Here is a 22,865-nt window from a genome sequence, read left to right on the forward strand (position 1 = left end):
ACATGGTTTATTAAACTTGAAGCAATTTTGAATAAGTTTATATGGGTTAAAGGGAAGACAAGGAGAGCCTATAGACACCTAACGGTATCCAGAGAAAAGGGCGGCTGGGGGGCACCAGACTTTAGGCTTTACTATTGGGCTGCCGCCTTGCAGTATTGTCAGGGGTTGACAGGAGGGGGAGGTACAGATAACATAGCGGAGGTTAGTTTGGGATTCACCAATGTTTATACTACACTATTGGGCGAGGGGGCAGAGAATGGGTTTTTAAACACAATTGATTTCAGCTATTTTAAACACACACGGTTCAAGACATTTAGGCGGCCTATAGGGTCTGGAAAGGGATCACAAAAAAAATTGGCCTAGGAAGGTACAATAATTATACACGACTGTATACGAACTGCTCACTACCTAGGGATATCTTTAGGGATGTTACTATGAGGGACTGGCATAGCAAGGGAATAGTGAAAATAGGGAATCTTCTGGATAGCCAGGGGAACATGGCACAGTTTGGGGTGCTACACGTAAAATTTGGGCTAGAACATCGCAGCTTTTACAAGTACCTGCAAATTAGAAGTTTTCTAATGCAAAAGCAGGGCGGCCCTGCAGGGCTGGGTCAATGTAAAGTTATGGAGTACATAGAAGGATCTAATATGTGTACGATAAGACAGTTGTACATGGAGTTGAAAGCTAGTAAAACTGACGACAGGGGGAAATATGCTCTAAAATGGACAGAAAAACTGGGGTCAGAGCCAGAAAGCTTTCAGTTATCCCTGGATCTGGGAAGAACGGTGTTATGCTCAGACACTTTACAATCACAACATTTTAAGACTGTATACTCACTGTATCACACTCCGGCCAGAATCGCCCAATGGGGCGGTACAACTGGAATAACATGCCCCCGCTGTGATTCAACCGACGCAGACATTGTACGTATGTTTGCGCGATGCCCCCAATTGTACACCTTGAAAAAGGCTATCGAGGAGTTTTTTGATAATACGCTCAAGATTAAGATAAAGCTCACAGATGAATTAATCATTTTGGGGGTGGGGGATATGTCAGATGGACTGCCAGTAGAATTCATGTTTGTCTCCCTTGCGGTGTTTCGTATATGCATAGCAAGAACTTGGTTGGACAAGGCTCCCCCCGCGTTTCAAGCATGGATTGCAAGCTTACTTGCTATGTATAATCTAGAAAAGGCAATCTACGATAGGAAAGGTAGGAAAGCTAAGCTACTAGGTCAAAGGATATGGCAGCCTATCACAAACTGGAAAAGCCGTAGGTTAGACATAGGACAGGCGGCGGAAGATTGATTTTGCTATAAAATTAGGCACATAACGCGGGATAGGTCAATATGCCAGCTACGTATATCTCTCTTATCTTTATAGATGTTTATTTCTTTTCCGTTTCTTCCCTTTTTCTGGAATGTTTAGAGACACTGTATGCTTATTTTTGGGGACCTATTTTGACGCCATGTATTAGAAGAATGCTGTAATTTGGTTATCCTGTACAATCACTTGTGGAACTATTGTGTGCTGTAACACATACAGGAATTGTGCGGTAAAATTCTTTAAAAAAAAAATATATAAATAAAAAATAAAAAAAATAAAAATAAATCCTCATTTTAGAATGATGTACTGCTAACATCCTGAAATGGTGAAAAACACTTCGACATACTTTTTTTGAAAGACAAGCCAGAGAATGACCTTGCAAAATAGTATTTTCTCTCACTCTGCAAGTGTCTAGTCCTTGTAACATCTTAATCTTTTATTTAATACTTTTCTTAGTATAGTTACGTAAGAAATTGCGTAAAAAATCAATAGATTCTTGCCGCACATTGCAAATACTACTACAATTCCAAGTGTACACTGGAGCTTTAGGACGTCTCCCTAAAACTTCATCAGCTAACACCTTTTCTGCATTTCTAGGAACAATCTTCTCTTTCTCAATAGGACAACCATTTCTAACCTCATAAGCACGACCACTAGTGTCAACTGCATGCAACAAATCATTACTCTGAAGATAACTTTCTTCATTAAAAAAAGACTCAGAACTTGAACTATGTTTCCATTCATTAAAAAAACTCACAAAAATTACTTCTGTTAATTAATCATCCCCACTTACTTTTGGCCTTCATTAAATGGATTGGCTTATCTAGTGATCTAACTCTATTGATTACTAAAATAAGCACTTTTCTTTTCAATTCCAAAGCTTTCTCAACAACATTTTCTATAGCTTTCTTCTTCTTATAAAATGCTGTTTTTTTCTTACATACCTTAATTTCTTTAATTAAATTTGTCACAAATCTATTATAAACCATTTGTTTCATAATTTTCATAAATCCATTTTTCCTCCTTTTACTATGCACAGTTTTCTCTGCACTTGATTTTCCATGATTGTTCTCTTTATTTTTATTTTTCGTTGCAGATACACTAATAACATTTTTCTGTTTCTGCACACTACTCTTATTCTTTAATATTTACCTCAAAAAAGTGTTCCTTGTCTTATCAGCACTTGTTTTCTCTTTGTTAACACATTCTTGTTCATGTAAATCTTGTTGATGACTTCTCTTCCAATCTTTCGTTGTTTGCTCTTTTGAGTTTTCGTAGGCATCATGCAGTTTTTTCAGTATCAATAAACAGAATCTATAATAAAAAAAAGTATATATAACATTACAAAAATAAATATATCAAATATTCTATTATATTACTTAGAAAAACAGAAGGAGGATTATGAGGACAAACATGGGACTATAAAAATAAAAGGAAAATATAACTAAAAAGGAGAGTATAAACAAACACTGCAATATAACGAAATAAAGGAAGTATGAATAAACTAGAAAGTATGAATAGTTAAGGAAGAGTATGAAGAGAAAAATGGAACTATGAGGAGAAGCAAGAGTATAACAAGAAAAAAAAGAGAGTAAGAGGACAGAGGGGGCACTATAAGAAGAGAGAGAAAGACTCTAAAGAAAAAAAGGAAGGAATATGTGAAAGGATACACAACTATAAGAACAAAAAAGGAATGCTAGCAAAGAACAGTATGTATAAGCACAGAGAGAACAGTACCAGAAGAAAGCACGAAGAATGTGAGAAAAAGTGGAGCAAAAGGAAAAAATGCTAAACAAGAACAGAGGATACCGTCTGAGGTGAAAAGAAGAAGTATAAACAGATGGAGGATTATAAAGAGTGAAAAGTATATGACGAAAGAGGCAGAAGTATGACAAGGCAAATAAATATAATGAGAGAGGTCAGTATGAAAAGACAGAGAATATAAGGAAAGTGCTGTAGAGTGTATACAGTGAATTAAGGAGCAGTAACAGATGTGAGCAAACAATATGAACAGATTTAAGAAGTATAAACAGAGAGGACAAAAAATGAAAATAGAAAACAAATATGAAGAAACAGTGGAAAATATAAACACAGAAAGAAGGAATGTAGGACAAAAGGCAATATAAGAAAAACTCAGTAGTAAGAGGACACATTAAGAAGTAAGAGAAGAGAGGAGAGAATATGTAAACAGGGGGCAGTATAACAATAGGGGGTAAAATGAGGAGAGGAATGTCACAATGAGAAAACACGACAATATTTGTAGAGAGTGCAAAGTATAAGAAAAGACAGAAAAGACAGAAGAAATGTGAGAACAGACACTAGAGTATTAGAAGAAAAAGAAAAGTATGAGAAAACAATAGAGAGTACCTGCAAAGAACAGCAAGAATAAGAAGAAACATAGAATATAACAACAGAAGAGTATATATGAAGAAAGGCGAAGAAATGTAAAAAGACACAGAAACAAAAATATGGAGAAAAGACAAATATAAAGGAAGACTGACCGTATAAGCAGAGAGGGACTACTAAGAGAAGACAGTAACAACTATGACGACATTAGTGAATATAAAGGAGAGACAATATAAACAGTTGCACAATGTACGAGATCGGGAGCAGGAGGGGTGGAAGGGAGCGAGTCTGACACTTGACATAGAGATTTTAAAGAAGGCTTTATTTTCAAATAGGCTTTTCGTCTTCTACTAGTGAGTCTCAATCAAGCAAACTCGTCCGGCTCTGTCCTTACGCCCTTGGGGAAGGCTGGTAGTTCCAGGGTGCTTCTACCACGCAGGGGGTGAGAGCCCGCCAGACCGGAAGTTCAGCAGTGTTCGTCGGGCCGATGTCCTCTGCAAAGGTCAGGAAAGCAAAAGAAAGGAGAAAGAAAGGAGTCACTCTGATGTTCCTCGTAAGACGTTTGGGGAAGTAAGGGACACCAAGTGCAGAAGTGTATGTACAAATGGTCGATCCTGTGCCTTTAGTGCTCATAAGGGTAACGGGTTGAGGAGACTATACACTCATATACACACTGGCTGTTAGTCATTTGGATGGCCACTACGAGTAACCCAACCCGCCACTCTGCCCCGTACCTTTGTGAGCCACGCTCCTCCCGCGGGAACGTGGCGGGGCGAAACACCGGTACGTTGGCCTCCTGGCTTAAAGTCCACAGCTGGGCTCGTCAGGGTTTCTTCCTCGCCGCACTTCGGTTCTATTCTCGCTCTCCAGTCTCTCCCGCCTACTTCTTCCGGGGAAACGCCGTCCGCAGTCCTCCGGGTTCCACCTTCTTTTAGCTCTGTGACGACCCAGGGGGGTGGAGTTTCATCTCCCTCAACAGCGGAATTAAAGGGGCCGAGTCCCTTCTTGGCTTCGTCTCCCCACCGGTGCTCTGTGTCCGCCCGAGGCCACTCCTCCGGCCAGGGGGAGGTAGGCTGTTTGTCGGGAATAGAAAGGGACGAAAAGGGAACAGCTGACCACCAGTCTTCTGCAACATCAAGTCCATCACTGTTGGCATCACTGTGGTACCCCGCCCCATCACACACCTCCCCCCCTGGAATCTCCCAATTGGGGAGAGGAAAGACACTTGACAAAAAAAACGCATTCCCGTTTTCCGTGCCCTTTTTATGTTGCACAGAAAAGGAGTAGGGCTGTAGGGACAGGAACCACCGGAGCACTCTCGCATTCACTGTTCGATTCTGGTACATCCATTTTAATGGAGCATGATCAGTCTGTGAGATGAAGGCCCTCCCTTCCAAGTAGTAGTCCACAGTGGAATATCTACACTCTCTAGGGAACAACTTACGGCTGGTATATAAAATGGGATGCTCTACCCCATCGTCGCCCACCTGTGACAGTACAGCGCCTATCCCTACGTCTGAGGCGTCAGTGGCAAGTATGAAGGTCTTAGCAAAGTTGGGAGACTCTAAGACTGGGGCAGTTGGTATAATGTTTTTCGAGCCTTCAAATGCGTCTCGGGCTTCCCTAGAGGGGTTCTGTATCTCCTTGGGTCTGATGTCTTTTCATAGGAGATCCGTGACGGGCGCGGCGACCTCAGCAAACTTGGGAATGAACCTCCTGTAATAGCCGATTAGTCCCAGGAACGCTCGTAGTTCTCTTTTGTTGTTCGGAAAACAGGTATTCCAAATGGCTTTCACCTTCTCTGCTTGGGGTGCAATAGTGCCTTCCCCAGGACATATCCCAAGTATTTAACACTGTTGAAGGCGACACGGGATTTCTTTGAGTTGACGTGCAACCCTGCTTGTTGTAGCGCTGACAAAATGATGTGTAGGTGCCTTAAGTGCTCCTCCCATGTTTTGCTGTAAATGACAATGTCGTCCAAGTAGGCCGAACTGAATGATGGATAGGGTTTCAACACATGGTTCATGAGGCACTGAAAGGTGGCAGGTGCCCCGTGTAATCGGAACGGAAGAACCGTGAACTTATACAGTCCATCGTCGGTGACGAAAGCGGTCTTCTTTCTGTCTTCTTCACGGAGGGGCACCTGCCAATACCCTATTGTTAGATCAAGGGTGATGATAAAGACAGAGTCCACTAATTTTTCCACCAGTAAGTCCACCCGGGGTATGGGTTATGCATCAAATGTAGAGATGGCAATAAGGGCCCTAAAAAAAAAATACCCACAGACCGCCGGCTGCGCCTCTACAACCGATGCCTATTGTCGGTGTACCCTTCCAGAGGGTAGGGATGGACCTAATCGGACCCCTGCCCAAGTTGTCTAAGGGACACCAATACGCTCTTGTCATTGTAGATTACGCTACAAGATTCATAGAGGCGTTTCCCCTAAGGACACCCACCACAGCAAACGTGGCAGAGAAGTTTGTGGAATTATTCGCCCATGTCGGCTTTCCCAAAGAGGTCTTAATAGACCAGGGGACTCCTTTTACATCACGTATGATGAAAGAGGTCTGCAAGTCTCTGAACATCCATCACCTGAAGACGTCGGTCTATCATCCCCAGACCGACGATCTGGTCGAGAGGTACAACCAGACATTGAAAACTACCTTAAAGAAGATGCTCTCCACAGAAGGTCAGGCCTGGGATCGCCTGCTTCCGCTAGCACTATATGTGCTCAGGGCTCAAAAACAGAGCAGCCTTGGCTGTTCATCTTTTGAACTCCTCTACGGACGTGTCCCGAGATCCTTGTTGTTAATTACAAAAGACACCTGGGAAACACAAGAGGCACAAGAACAGAAGTCCCTCCTGGAATATACGCTGCAACTCTGCTCAGGGAAAATATAGACCTAAAAGACAAGTGTAAAGTTGCTTACACTACTACTTGCACAGTGCATATGAGTTTCAAGCACTGCATGCCCGAAAGCCTGGCTCGCTGCAAGGGTACATGTACTTATAAGTCTGCAAATACATCAACCAACCAAATCATTCTCTCTACAATTTACCAAATGGACACTGACTCACAGTGTAATTCTAGACAAATAACACTATTATAAATGGATGTATAGATGCTGACAGAGGCAATGTAGGCCTAAAACACAAGTGTGAAGATGCTTCGACTACTACTTGCATAGTGCATAGGAGTTTCAAGCACTGCATGCCCTAAAGCCTGGCTCACTGCAAGAGTACCTATACTTATATGCCTGTAAACACATCAACAAACCAAATCATTCTATCTCAATGTTCCCAAATGAAAACTGACTCACACTGTGATTCTAGACAAATAATAGTATTTCGCATAAATATAGTAGTAGAGTACTACAGTCGTGTTTGGGTAGAGTAGAAGGTTGTGCTAGAATACTGTTCCTGAATAGTACAGTAGTGTTTCCGTACTGTAAGAAGTCGTGCTGAGGTAGATTTAAGGTTTAGGGTAGTGCAGCGGTGTTTGTGTGGTATAGGGGGTCATGCTGTGATACTGTTTTAAGGTACTGCAGTAGTGTTTGAGTAGTATAGAGTGTCATGTTAGGGTAGATTTAACGTTTAGGGTAGTGCAATGGTGTTTGAGTAGTGTAGGAGATCGTGCTTGGGAACTGTTTTAGGGTTTAGAGTAGTGCAGTAGTGCTTATGTAGTGTAGAGGGTCGTACTGGGGTAGATTTAGACTTTAGGGTAGTCCACTGGTCTTTGAGTAGTGCAAGGGGTCATGTTAGGGTAGGTTTAAGGTTTAGAGTAATGCAATATTATTTGGGTTGTGTAGGAGGTCGTGCTGGAGTACATTTAAGGTTTACAGTACTGCAATGGTGTTTGGGTAGTGTAGAGAGTCGTGCTGGTGTAGTGTTTTAGAGGTTAGGGTAGTGCAGTGGTGAATGGTTAGTGTAGGGAGTCGTGCTAGAGAAGATTTAACGTTTAGGGTAGTGCAGTGGTGATTATGTAGTGTGGTAAATTGTGCTAAAGTACTATTTTAGTGTAGTACAGTGGTGTTTGGGTAGTGTAAGGGGTCGTGCTGGGGTAAATTTAAAGTTTAGCATAGTGCAATGGTATTTGGATAGTGTAGTGGATTGTGCTGGAATAGTATTTTAGAGTTTATGGTACTGCACGGGGGTTTGTGTTGTGTAGAGGGTTGTGCTCTGATAGTGTTTTCAGGTACTGCAGTAGTGTTTGAGTAGTGTAGAGTGTCATGTTAGGATACACTTAAGGTTTAGGGTAGTGAAATGGTGTTTGATTAGGGGGACGTGCTCGGGTACTGTTTTAGCGTTTAGTGTACTGCAGTGGTATTTATGTAGTTTAGGGGGTCGTACTGGCGGTAATTTTAGAATTTAGACTAGTCCACTAATGTTTGTGTAGTGTACGGGGTTGTACTGAGGTACTCTTTTAGGGTACTACAGTGTTCTTTTGAGTAGTGCAAGGAGGCATGCTAGGGGTAGCTTTAAGGTTTAGGGTAGAGTAATAGTATTTGGGTAGTGTAGAAGGTCGTGCTGACAGTTTTTTAGGGTTTAGGATGGTGTAGTGATATTTGCATAGTGTAGGGGATTGTGCTAGGTAGTGTTTTACGGTTTAGGGTAGTGCAGTGTTTTCTGAATAGTGTAAGGGGTCATGCTACAGGTAGTGTCACTGCAAGATTACGTGTACTTATATCTACAAAGTATAAAACAACCAAATTATTCTATCTAAATTTTCCCAATAGACACTGACTCACAGTGTGAGTCTAGACAAATAACAGTGTTTCTTATAAATGGAGTGTATAAGTACTAATTGGAAAAATGTAAGCCTGAAACACAATTGAGAAGGTGGATAGACTAGTACATGCATAGTACATAGGAATTTCAAGCAGTGCGTACGCCTGTCTCACTGGAACAGCACATGTACTTATTTGTCTGCAAACACATCAAGCAACCTATCCACATATTTTATAACTGCATTTTACTATTAAAGATAAACTCATTTTGAAAACACATAACCAATGACTATTTTGTAATTCTACAAAACTGTAAGAACACAATACATGTTTTATCAATTACATGTCAGGAAACACATGAAGTGCCAAAATACTTCTCTCAAAGTGATTCCTAAATGCACACAAGACTGACTGTGTGATTCCAGACAAACAACCCTAACCCTTCAATTTTACCAAAACACATTTCATAGTCTAGAATGAGTACTGCATTTTAGTGTAGAAACTTGGCTCATTTTGCAAATACATAAAATGTGACTGCTTTCTAATTCTACCAAAACATGAAAACAGTATAGTTATCTATCTGAAAACACATGAAATACACATGAAATACACAAATGTGTATCTCAGAATGATTCCTAAATGCACACACACTCACAATAAAATTCTATCGAAAAAAAGTACTCCCTGCACTTTAGCAGGAGAAGCACATTAGTCTGATTAAAATCAAAATGTACAAAAAACATCCCCTCACAAATTAATAACTCAACTCTCAAATTGTTTTATACAATTATAAGTATGTCAGGCACACACCAGATTTTCTTATACAGCATCTCTCTTCTGTACACCTCTCAGCAGAACCAAAGAATGGCAAAGTTTCCCTCCCAATTTGAACACAAGTCACATTTCTTCCCACATTAATACAAAAGCAAACACACATTGCTATTGGTTACACATTTCAAGCCTTTCAAATTCACATAAATTTGAACCCTACCCCCAATCTGCCTTCTGCCTATTACCATAGCCTGGAAGGGGATAGACAACCAGGATGTCCTGGCTAGAGTCATTAAAAAACATCCTACTCTAGTCTCGGTTTGTATATCTACCCCCAGCCCGGGGCTCGACATTGTAAACTCATTTTGTGAGCTCTGTAAGGCCATAAAAACTGAAATCTCCAAACCCGTCCCTGTCCTAAAAAATATCAACCCCAGGTGGTTTGATACCTCATGTTCTAAAGCTAACCGGGATTTAAGGACAGCCCTATCTGCTTCCCCCCGTGATCCATCCTTAGTAAGGACTTTGAGATCCAGATATAAACACTGTCTGAAAGTTAGATCGGAAGAGCTACTAAAAGAACATTGGGACTCGCTTGTTCGTACAGCCACCCTACGAGACGTTGCAGGGTTTTGGAGGGAAGTCAAGAATCTTAGATTACTGGGCTCTAATATCTCCCCTATTAATTGTAACATAACTGGGGATGTGTGGACTGAGCACTTCTCTAAGATTTATGATGCCCCAGTGGCGGGTGAGCTGATTGAACCCACCCCAGCTATTAAGCCCTTAAACATCTTGCTGCTGGAGGTGGAGGACGCTATTGCAGAAAGCGCGGGGAATAAAGCCCCCGGCCCAGACGGCCTATCCATTGACCAAATTAAATCCATACCGGATTTCTGGGCCCCCTTGCTATGCAACGTCTTTAATAACTTATCCCTCACTACCGTCCCGGAAACTTGGTCCTGTAGCACCATTGTCCCTATATTTAAAAAAGGCGATAGACTCGACCCCGGATGCTATCGCCCTATATCCCTAATCAACAATACATTAAAAGTCTTAGGCAGGGTCCTTTTTAACAGAATTAGTACTTGGGCAGAAGAAAACTCCATCCTACACCCCTGCCAGCTAGGCTTTAGAAGTAAAGTTGGCACGGTGGAGCAGTGTTTGAACTTAAACCTGCTCATGGCCAAATACACGATTGCCAAGAAACCCCCCCTATATTTTGGTTTCATGGATTTAAGTTCTGCTTTTGATTTTGTTAATCGTTCCCGTTTATGGTCTGTCCTGCTGAACTATGGTCTAGATGAAACTTTAGTGTATTTTCTGGCACATCTTCATAGCAACCTGAAAGCCCGAGTCCGTATTAACAATGATGGTGAAGTTTCTAATGATATTTTAATTGGCAGGCGGGTCAGACAGGGTTGTGTCTTGGCCCCCCTGCTTTTTATTCTGTACATAAATGATTTGAGTGTTTCCTTGGCTAAAATAACTAATGATGTTCCGCAAGTCCACGGTAAACCTGTCCCTGCACTTCTCTATGCGGACGATGCGGTCCTTATGGGCCGCACACCCAATGCTCTGCGAATTTTAATTTGGGGTTTTGTTAAATATATGGCAGATTTGGGATTATGTACCAATTTTAAAAAATCTTTTATAATGTCTTGTGGGCCTAAAAGTTATACAAATAAGCCACATTCATTCAGGGGACAACACTCTAAAAAGCACTTGCACTTTCCCCTATTTGGGGTTGCTATTTTCGAATACTGGCTCCTGGCAACCACTTATAGCGCAAGGAAGGAACAAAATGAGTAAGGCTATAAATTCTTTAATTTCCCTTCGCCAACCCCACCAGGCAGACGTGATTATGTCACTGTTACAAATTTATAGAACACAATGTCTTCCGGTTGGCACCTATGGCGCCGAGGTATGGGGTTACTCTAACTGTACCCAACTACAGTCTGAAGAAAATAGATTTTGTCGGAAGATCCTGGGGGGGTAATTAGTGCACCAACCCATATTTGTCATAGAGAACTTAACCTCCATAACATTGAGGACTTCATAAGATCTCGACCTCCACTATTTTGGACAAAAATCTGGTGTAACCCTGCTGCCTCCCTGTCACGTGACATCATCACTGACTGCTTAAATTGTGAGAGGGCTAAACTTATACCTTGGTTTAAGGCTGTGGACAGTAGCTTATCAAGTGTGGGGCTTGGTCACCTATTTACATCACCGCAATCGATCAACCATACGCATAAGAATATATTAAAAAAGGCCCTTTACGATTGCTACCGTAAGGAGAGGTTAATGCGTGATCTGGCCAAGCCGACCACAGTTAGATACACTTCCCTTATGGAGCAAATCGACAAACCATCCGCTTTGCCCCAGGGTTATCTTCGTTTAAAGCTTGGCAGGTGGAACAGGAGCTTGCTATTCCGGTTTAGGGATGGAAGCATTATAAACTTACTCAGCTTTCCCCTAGGATTTAACAAAAATGTGGAAAAATTAAATTGCCCCTGCAATACAGGCGGCAAACAAAGTCTGCTTCATTTTATCTTTTTCTGTGATTTTTACAGAATGCTTACTTTGCACTTTATAATGCCGCACTGCAGAAAATATGCTTTGACGGATTTTAAATTAGCTTTTAAAGATCTGTCACTGTTGAAAACGGATGAGGTCATCTTCAGAATGAGCTGCTTTTTTAAAGCAGCTGTTCGGTCCCGTGCCTCTATGCTAACTGACTGAGAAACTTGCACTATGCACATTTTGCACCTTGCTTATTGCACATTGCACATCTTGCACTAACGATTGCATTTTTGCACATGGAAAATGATGTATTGCTATGAATTTGTAACCAAATGTAATGTGTGTTCTTTATTTCTGTTGCTTTTTATGTGTACTTTTATGGATGTTTTACAATCCGAATAAAGATCATTTGACTTGACTTGACTATTACCATAGTGATACAAAAGGGGGTGATGATGGACGGAGCATCTGAACCAATAATACACTCACACCCAGTCAACAGATCTGGGTTTAATCCATCACCGTTCTTTAGCCCACTCTGCCACCCCAGTTCAGACATGGCCATATGCAAATCAGTCTGACCCTGTGTTACCATAGCAACAGTTCATGGAACACTTAACTAAGCACACAGGTAAAAAGTTCATCACACAATGTTGCTAATCAAAACCGAAAGTGTGCTTGACTTTTAAACATATCAGCTTATCCTATGTAATGTTCTTTTCAATCAGATTTTCTTAACCAATGAGAATCATGCTTTTAAAAAACAGAAACATGCACCCTAGTTTTCAGTGTAGAATGTTGTCAAACAACCAATGATTTATTTTCTTTTTTCATAACTGCATCGTATCCACCATTCTAGAAAAATCTTAGTTTTCAAACCGTCATTTCATTTACAGAGACCATCTGAGAGCATCCAGACCTCCCTTCAAGATGCTTAGAGCGTGGATTGTGGGATGCAACTATATTTTCTGGAGCCAAAAGGTACTCAGAAAACAAAGGAATTCACAAAGACCTAGCTTTGCCAAACATAGACATTAAATGGATTGGACAGGGAGGGTTAAAGTGGCACCAATTGATAGTATTGGTTAAATCCTTTTTGCATCTCCAACACCCTGACCTCATAATTGTGCACTGTGGTGGCAATGACCTAGGCACTTTGACCGGGGTAGGTCTGGAAATTCTTATGAAGGTCACCTTTGCAGAATTGATGTCACTTTTCCCCAAAACTGCCTTTGTCTATTCTAACATATGCCAAAGGCAGAAATGGAACTGGTCCAATCAATTTTGTCCACAGATTTAGAAAGCTACGAAATATTTGAATAAATATGTTTCTAATTTTCTCTGAGACTACAGAATGGGGTCCATTTCTCACAACAATCACCTTTTCAATACGGATGGCATCTATAGGAGAGATGGTGTACATTTTACAGTTGAGGGTGAGAGAGTCTTCCTCTTGAACTTTAGACTCTGCATAGGTACTCACTCGTATGTACCTAAATCTCTAAATAAACACAAGGGCTCTTTTTAGAGCCACCTAAGAACTAAACACATAAACTTTAACTATATCTGAATTTTTTTTTTTTGCTTAGAGTCGAGCAAGCAACGCGTTAGAGTCGTGCGCTCGACGCGTAGAAGTCGTGCAGCAAACACTCCTGCCCTCTCATAGATACAATAGTGTCCTGTGGTGGGTACCCCAAGACACTGCAGGAGCTGCCTAGGGTGATGGCGGTCCCCAGGACACTCGAGGACTCTAGGAGGGGGGCCATGCAGACCCCTCCCACAATACACAAAGCGCCAAGGGCTGGTGGTCCCTGGAGTTTGAGGGGCATCAACCCCCCACCTCCGCCAACAAATTATAATGGGAATGGTTTTGGAGTCCCTCCCAACAATTAATATTGTAGCCCAGAGGGATGGCGGTCCCCTGGGCTGGTGGGGCCCTTCTTTGGCCCCTTTAAATGTATTCATTCATCAGTGATGTCACTGACCATGTCATGAATTATGTAATATGTGACATCATCACCAGTGGATTGTCGGCACGAGAGTTACACTTAGTACAACTAACTATAACAGAGGAATTTCAATGGTTTTGTATGAGTGAAATGTCCAGCTAACTGTAACACCACTGAAACCTATGTTTTTTACCAATAATTCCTAAGGTTTTTTGAATGCTAATTCCTAACTATAACATGCCTGAAACCTATGGTTTTTTAAGGGAATTTCAAAGGTTTTTTAAATGATAATTCCTAACTATAAACCTACCTGAAACCAATGGTTTTTTCAGTGAATTTCAAAGGTTTTTGAAATGACAATTCCTACTTATAATGTTGACCACTTCCCCATATTTTGAACAAGAAACTAAATCTGCATTGCTACCTAAAAAATCAGGCAATAGTTCTACTTACCACTAACAAATAAACATCAACATTTAACTAATGGAAGAATGTCGACTATGTACTGCACAAATTACATCCGACTCACAACCACATTTAAAGATCAATATGTGATAGAGGTTTTAATTATACACTTCCAACACCAAAGAAAATCACACTACTCAACGCCACCACCACCAGAACCAACCCCCTGAACCCCTCCCCCTACCTCAGAGGTAGCGCAAAACAAGACAACAGACCTTTCCAAAATAATATATCCCCTCAATAGTACACTAGCTCAATCTACAGAGATATGGAAACCAAGTATGTAAAAGGGAAAGAACTCGAACATCAACAATAATATACACAACGCTAAGACTACCGGTACAATACTATAAACAATTCAATATACAAATAAAAAACTTTTCAGTGTGTAGGTAGACTATTGATATGTGTAGTGTACTGAATAGTGAACGCAACCATATTATCTCAGACACTGGGGAATATTTTGGTCAGGTAGCTGCGTTCACCCCCCCCCCCCTTTGAAACAGAAGCAGAGAGGGCTGGTCCAACATCCAACGTCAGCGTAAGACTATAAATAATTAGGCTATGCCTTGGGCATGGTTCACTTCTGCAAAGAGAAGAGACTGCGCCACAGTGAAGGTCCGTACCCTGCCACATGTCTGCCGCCATGACCGCGTGCCTCCTTGATACAGGCCCATTGCGAAATCATCGCCACAGCACCGCAAACTTATGTCTGTATCGACTTCTGTCTTCGATCTACACTGCGGACAGCAGGGTTAACAACTTGAATTCAACTTTGGATCTAAATTTGTCGTGGGTATCTGTACTGAGTGCTGCCTTCAATCTACTCTGCAATCAGTAGAATTGACAACTTGATACCAGTTGCGCATCATCATTACAGAAAACATTGAATTCAGTCTCGATTTATTTAAAGCAGAGACAACTGTACTATGTCCTAAGATTTTGTTAAAGATTGAACAGTAGGCAATTCAGCCTTCATTTATTTAATGCAGAGTCAATTACGGACAGCACTGAAGTTTGCCTTGATTTATGTAAGGCAGAGACAATTTTGTTAATGGATTTTACGTGCACCTCGTTCAGACCACGCATCATCGCAGGGTGAGCACACGCTAAACACCAGACATACCACTAACTCAGTACACCATAAATAATCACCACGAGGCCTTATTAAGGTAAAATTCTGTAGTAAAAAACATTATCCCCAGTGCGGCCTATATGGACCACGTATCATCGCAGGTTATGTACACGCTCAGTCCCAAAGGTACTACTAACTCAGTGCACCATAATTCATCGCCACATGGCTGTATTCAGGCAGAATTTAATTGACTCTTCATTCATTATTTATAAATTACAGTACCAAACAAAGTAACTTCCTTCAAACCTACACAAAATCACCACATGGCCTTACTAAGCCAGAATTCAGAAGACAAAAAACTTTACTATCAGTACGGCCTGCCCAGACCACACATCATCGTAGGGTCCACAGAACCTTGTTGTTTCAGGTATCACTAACTCAGTGGAAACCAAACTAAGTATAACACCTATCAAACTCTACACAATATCCCTTTAGTATGCTTCCTTCAACATTCTTTTTATATCACTCATTGATTTAGTTGAATAATAAAATGCACGCTGCATACATGTTCTATCTTTCACTTCAATCATAATTGCAGATGATGAACTCCACCCTAACATCTACACTGCGGACAGCTGGGTTTAAAACGTGAATTTACCAAGAACCTCAGGGGTATCACCTTCAACATCGCCACCAGACATACGTCCTTAATTTGTGAAAGTTAGAATGCACTACGAGAAGTGGAATTGTTTAATTTGTTATGGGGAGCAATCAGTACACCTAGTTTACACAGCAATTGATTACCATCGATGCTAGTTTTTTTCCCCCTCAAAGTTCATATAGTCTAGTATGCAACAGTGAATGATTTCAGTGCAGCCTGCTCGGACCACGCATCATCGCAAGGTGAGCACAGGATAAACACCAGACGTACCACTAACTCAGTACACCGAAAATATTCGGCACATGCCCTTTTTGGGCAAAATTCAATAGTCAAAACACATTTTTAACAGTGCGGTCTGCCTGGTCCATGCATCATCGCAGGCTCCACACAAACCACCCCTACCTCATTGCACCACAACTCATGAACTCTTTATGATATAATCTTCTGTGTATAATTTCACATACAATGCTCCCACCTTTGTACAGCAGAAGTCATAAACCGTTTATGATTAAATATCTGTATATGATGTCATGATTACTATTCTACTTGTTACCAACAACAACGTAATAAAATGGAGTCTAGCACACGTGCCCATACCCACTTCAACTATCTATCTGTGTCTATGTATTTATTGTGTTTGTAAAATGCTGCTTCTCTGCCCTACCACACTATATTGTGCTATAAATAGGATATGCAACCATTTTACCTGTCACAGTAAGATTGGGCTTTTCCTCCTCTTTTTTTTTTTATAGAATATTTATATAGCGCAAATCCCCCAAAACTATATCAGCAATTTACATGAGCACCGTATTTACAATACATTTTCAGGCACGCATACATTACGTCATTACTCTACAATAAAAGGATGTGGACGCAACTCTGAGCCTTGAACACTGATTTCCAGCACCAAGTTCTACAGTGTACCCGAATAACCACATACGTATATATATAAGCTGCCCTTCATGTGCCAAAAACTGCAACTTAAACCTTTCACACTCCACTGAGTGTACAACAAACATTCACAATCGCAGAAATGCGTCATGTCCACCTTCTTTTATGTGTGCAACTATGAAAGAATATAGAGTCAGTGATATTTCGTACCTTCCATGTTGGCCAAGTTGTAAAACTTTACAGATATAATGACACATTTGCTTTTAAGACCCATCTGTCGTCAGCACTACCAAACGGACACCTGAATCACTTGAATTCTCATATAGCTCATGACGGGACCATGCCCATAGCTCCGGAATCATGGTTCAGAGCCTCGCGCAGCACTGGCATACATCAGGCCAGCCCACTTCACTTACGCTACCAGGAAAAAACAAAAACAAAACATTGCCCAGATTTCCATTGTAGTGATTTGTTATTTCCAGGTCTAGTTGTCAGAACAGCACACACACTCCCTCATGGCTGGTATACACCCACACCACACCCATCCAGCGCAAACCTCACCACACATGTGACCCCAACAATAAAAAAGACGTGGCGCCATTTTAGATTTGCTCCCGTCGCAAGCGCTGTGAAGGCCCGTCCTAGTGGTTTGGACGCCTCATGTAGGCCCAAACCACCAAGTACAAAGGCCCACCACTACGTGCCTGGCCTCTTTAGGTCACTTAGTTAGTGGTACCGGAAGGACTGAGCAGGTGAGGAACCTACGATGATGATAGGAGAACGAGTATGTCGTTAGCCATACCGTTATCAAGACTCAGCACCATATGTCAGACTTCTTGGTGGCAGAGCGGGACAGCATGATGTAGAAGGTGTCCTTTCCACAAAAAGGTGAGCAGTGAGGCCTGGGTGCGCATCGGAGGGAGTCGATAAGCTGCAGTAGACTGGATACTGGATACAAAAAACTAATGCAGTGATTTAGACAAACGCAGTCCTATATATCCTGAATCTTATTCCATTAATATATATTTTTTTCCAATAGCAGGAAAATTTTTGTAATCGGTCAAACGTCCGGAATATAAACTATACAAATAGTTGTTTTTAAAAATGCGCCAGGAATGCGCATGCGCAGGCTCCCGCGCATGCGCAGTTTCAAAAAAGAAGGCGCGATAGACAGGAAGTGATATTCCTGAGATAAGGTAAGTGTTTTAAAGTTCATTTCAGGCTTTAATATTTTTAATATTGCGGGCAGGAGGCAGGCGGGCGGCGGGCTGGAGGCGGGTGGGCGGCGGCCAGTATTAACTGCTCTGTCAATAACTTTCTCTCTCTCACAGTTTTAATGTTGTTTATTCTCTCTTTCTCTCTCTCACATCGTTTCTCTTTCTCTTTTAAAGTTATGAACGCTGCTGTCCACTCTGCCGTGTACAACCAAAGCTGAGTTCAAGTTGTGAACTCTGTTGGGCACAGTGTTTATACAAGGTAAGCAGAGCGGCCTACATATAAAATACCTCCGATTAAAAGCATTATAAATAAAATAGCTTATTTATAAGCCCCTTGCGACACTTTTGCGTCACTTTCAACATGGGAAAAGTAACACAAAAGTGGCACAAGAGTCTTATAAATAAGCCCTAAAGAATATTGTCCTGTATAATGACTTGATCTCTCACCTAATTCTGTCTCATCTCTGAATCATTTTAAAGTCCTGTTGGTCCATAGTGTAAATCTGACGCAGTAGGCACTTCAGTACAGACACCTCTTGAACGCGGGCCTATTAGAGAGGTGAAATGTATCAGGCCCCACTGCAGACGTGCTAATTAAAAAATATCACCAAGTATTACCTTAACTTGTAATGTTTAACCTCATTTAGTCATATTGATCTAATTTTGAACATTATTTTCATTTTTGTTTTGCAGATTACCTACCCTACTTCTATTGGAGTCCATATTACATTTTGTTTAATTGTTTTTTTAAAGTTATGTTTCTAGTTATTTATTACATTGTTATCTTTAAGTTATGTTTCCAGTTTTTTATTATTGTTTTAATAAAAGTTAATTAAAAAAAGTGTAAACGTCTACTTTTTCTGACAACATATCACTATTATTTAGTGTGATAATGATATAGTTAGAAAATATTTAAAAATAGAAATGGCATTTATAATTTGAAGTATAATACTGAGGCTAACTATTTACCATATCTTTACCAGAGTCTATCGCTACGACTAACGGTTCCTATGGAAAAGTTTTAAAACTCCAGCACAGCAACTGTTTCGATTAGCTACATAGTGTGGTGAACTTCTTAACCTCTCTGCTCATTTAAGTGTTCCATGAGCTGTTACTATGGTAACAGGCAGAAAGCCGTTTGGGGGTAGGGTTGAAAGGTACTGGCTGAACAGAAACCGTTATATTTACCCAGGATCCTCTATATTACAGAAAGGAAAGCAAAATAAAACAGAATACTGTGTACCAGATTTACAACCCCCTTGCGCCACTTTTGCATCTCTTTTCCCATCTTAAAAGTGATGCAATAGTAACGCAATGAACTTGTAAATCTGCCTCTATGCACATTACGAGCAAAGCAAGTACACAATTCATTCAATTCTTTATCAATCACAATTAGACAGTGTTGCTTCAAGATGTACTTCAATAAATACTTTGTGCCTATTTAAATGGAATACGAGATTTTCGACATTACAAAACTTAGTGGCATATTTACAAATAACGGAGTTAAAATTGTCGTCGCTTTAACGCCTGCAAACTACAACAAAAATTGCTGGAAATGGACTTCAAAATCCTTTGTTATCTTACCAGAAGATTTTCTCAACATTGCTGTTTCCTATACAAGACTGAAAGCCACCCCCCGGGGCTATAAACTAAATGGTTCTGGGGGGCTCCATGGCCCCCCCCCTGCAAAATTAAAAGTGTGGGACCTCAACGATCCCACTCAAGCCCCAGGAACCACCACCCCGGGTATTTGTGTATTGTGGGAGGCAGACTGTGTGGCCCTCCACTTGGAGCCCTCGAGGGCCCTGGGGACCACCACGCCCCAGGGCCTGCTTCTGCAGTGTCCCGGGGTGCCCTTCCCCCGGGACACTGCTGTTTGCTATGAGAATGCAGGAGTCTCGTTGCTCCCGCCTTCCCATAGCAAACTGAGGGGTCCATTAGGATGGCAGGCGGATTGCCCCAGCAAGGCTGGCGGTAGCCACAGCCATCCTTCCCTGTATTCCCCCCTGCCATATTAGAATGGCGGGGGGACCACGACGGAGCAAAACACCACCCACCACTTCTCCGCCACGGTCACATTGCGGTCGGGGCGGAAAATGATTCATATGGTGGCGGTGTCAAGCAGACACCGCCAGACATATTACGATGGGCTGAGGGTGATGCCTTTCCGTGGCGGCAATGCCACCACGGAAAGGCATGCGGTCTTCACTCTGGGGGCCCCCTGCAGGCCCCCAGAGTGAAGGAGAGTAGGTATTACACATGGGGGCATACCTGTGGTACCCCCCTTCATTTGCATTAGCAAAGCGGCAGGCACCGCGCGGTGCCTGCCTCTTTGTTAATGCAAATGCAGAAATGCATTTCTAGCATTGTGGCGGGCGGTGCTGAGAGCACCGCCCGCCACAATGCTACAAATGCAGGATGTGCCCGCCACTGTGGCGGGCACATCCTAATGCTGGTGTCAGGACCCCCGCCCTTAAGGCGGGCGGGCCCGTTTACCGATAGGGTGGAGGACCCCTTAGTTTGGATTTTGAAAAGACACAGCAGTGAAATCTTTTCTCACTTTCAAAATCCAAACCAGATTGCTTTTCCACTTGCAAGGTAGCATCTCCCCATGTGGAAAAGCAATGCTGGCTCACAAAGTATGCGGGGATCCGGCATTGTGGCTACCCCCATGGTCTCCAACATTTTTTATAAGATCCGGGGATAGGGTCCCTGGGAATATTAGCAATTACTGATAGGGGTTATTTTTTTACTGTAAAATTAAAAGTTGCGCACCCAGTGCAGCGCTCAGTGCGGCCCCCTGGTGTGCATGCGCTGGATGCATGACTCATAATCTGTAGGGTGTGTGACTCCAGTGCCTTTGGTGCACAACTTCTACGCATTGCTTTTCCACATGGGTAACTACTAACATGCAGCTCCTCATGTGGAAAAGCAATCTGATTTAGATTTTGAAAGAGAGAACTGATTTCCTTGCTATGAGAGGGCAGGATGGACACCCTGGGACCCTGCAGGAGCCGGCCCTCTCACAATACATAAAGCCCCGGGGAGTTGTGGTCCCCGGGGGCTTTGGAGACCTTGCAGCCCCCCAACCATTATATTTTCTAGCCCCGGGGGTTAACGGGGCCTTTGAGAGCTCCAAGAGGGGGCCCCGCAGTTCCCCTCCCACAATACATAAAACCTCGCGCGGTGGTGGTCCTCTCAACTTAGGGGACCTTGGAACCCTCCCCCCACCATTTTTTTTGTAGCCATGGGGGGACTATCCTCGGGGCTGGGGGGGTCCCTTTGGGCACCCCATAACATTTGATAATTTTGCCCCCGGTATTTAGTCCCCCAGGGGCTAATTATAAAAAAAGCTTTCTTTTATTTCATTTATTTTACGGCAGAGTCCGCGCACCCTACACGCACCTGCCAGGTGTTTTAAAAAAAATAATGTGTGGGACCCCCTAAGCAGATCTAGAGGGTAAAATTATTTCTACCCTGCCCCCTTTCTACATTTTCCACACATATTCCACTGACTTCCTCAGCCTCTCTTCTACCGAGGCACAAAATGGCTACCAACAGTTCCTGGATTTGAATGTTGACAACCACTTGAGAGCCAATTAGCATTCAATGCGTGATCGGAAGGGTGAGCTTATAGTGCGATGACGATGCACACAGACTCCGCGGATTCCCCGCACCTATAGATATATAAATGGTTTTAACTATAATTTTCTCTTGAACTACTGAACAGATTGACACCATTTAAGCAAAAAGCACAAGTCTGAATTAAGGACTACATCTTTGCCAAATTTGGCGTAATTCCGTTCAGCAGTTCGGGCTGTAGCTGTGGTTAAAGGTCCTATGGGAAATTGCATGGGGAAAACATGTTTTGGGACCCCCCTTTTTCTTGGCCCCCGCTTGACAAACCACCCTGAAACTTTCAGAAAAGGAGCGGAACTGAGCTGTCCAAAACTTTGGAAAATTTCGCAAAGATTCATCAACCAGCACCAAAGTAATTGGCAATAGAATGTTGCGGTTTCCTATGGATAATAGGTCCTAACTATAACTGCCCACTGGCGACTGCCAGTAGGTAATATATATACACACACACAGATATATATATATATATATATATACACATTATCCCCTTTGGCTGCTGTCACCTGTCTGCAGCCCTAAACCAAACATACTACAGTCCACGATGGCCACTACAGTAACAAGTATGACCTTGATAATTAGCCGACCCACTTATCAATCAATTTTTTTTTTTGCAAAAACCATGTTTCAAAAGCTATATATATATATTTACAAACACACAGCACATCGAATTTATGTTTGTGTCTGTTGCACACTAGCTGCCAGTAGATGGCGCATCCGTTATAGGAGACCAGGCTCCCTCCTCTCATCAGTGCGATGTACTTAGTAGAGGGAAGACGAGCAGCCTGTAGAATAAAGAACTCTAGAGTGGTGTGATATGTTCAGGTGGGTGATTGTGAGCCTGTTGGCGTCTTAATGATGAAGGAAAATGTGAGCTCTCTTCTAATGATAGATCACCACAGAGGTAGCTACAGGCACTGATAAAGTATGAGCCATGCTGACGGAGTCCAAAAGTCAAACCCTTGAAATGGAAATTGTTGTTTGCAAAAGTGTCCTGTGCAGGATTTTATGTTAATTGGCAGCTGTGACTCTTTCCTTAGAGTCCGCACGTGTCAAGAAAGGGGCGTGGCTGCCATTAACGTGAAAGCAGCACAGGTGCTTTTACAAACAAAAGTTGAGAAATAGAAAAACAATTAAAGCGAATGCAGCGCTTGTGAAACAGGTGCTGTGCTGATAAAGTATGCGCACAAACATTAAACAAGCATTTGCAATGCAATAGGACTCACACTTACGCAAGACCTATTGCATTGCAAACAGTAGTTATCACAGACAA

This window comes from Lissotriton helveticus, chromosome 2_1, assembly GCF_964261635.1.
Source record: "Lissotriton helveticus chromosome 2_1, aLisHel1.1, whole genome shotgun sequence".
Lineage (NCBI taxonomy): Eukaryota > Metazoa > Chordata > Amphibia > Caudata > Salamandridae > Lissotriton > Lissotriton helveticus.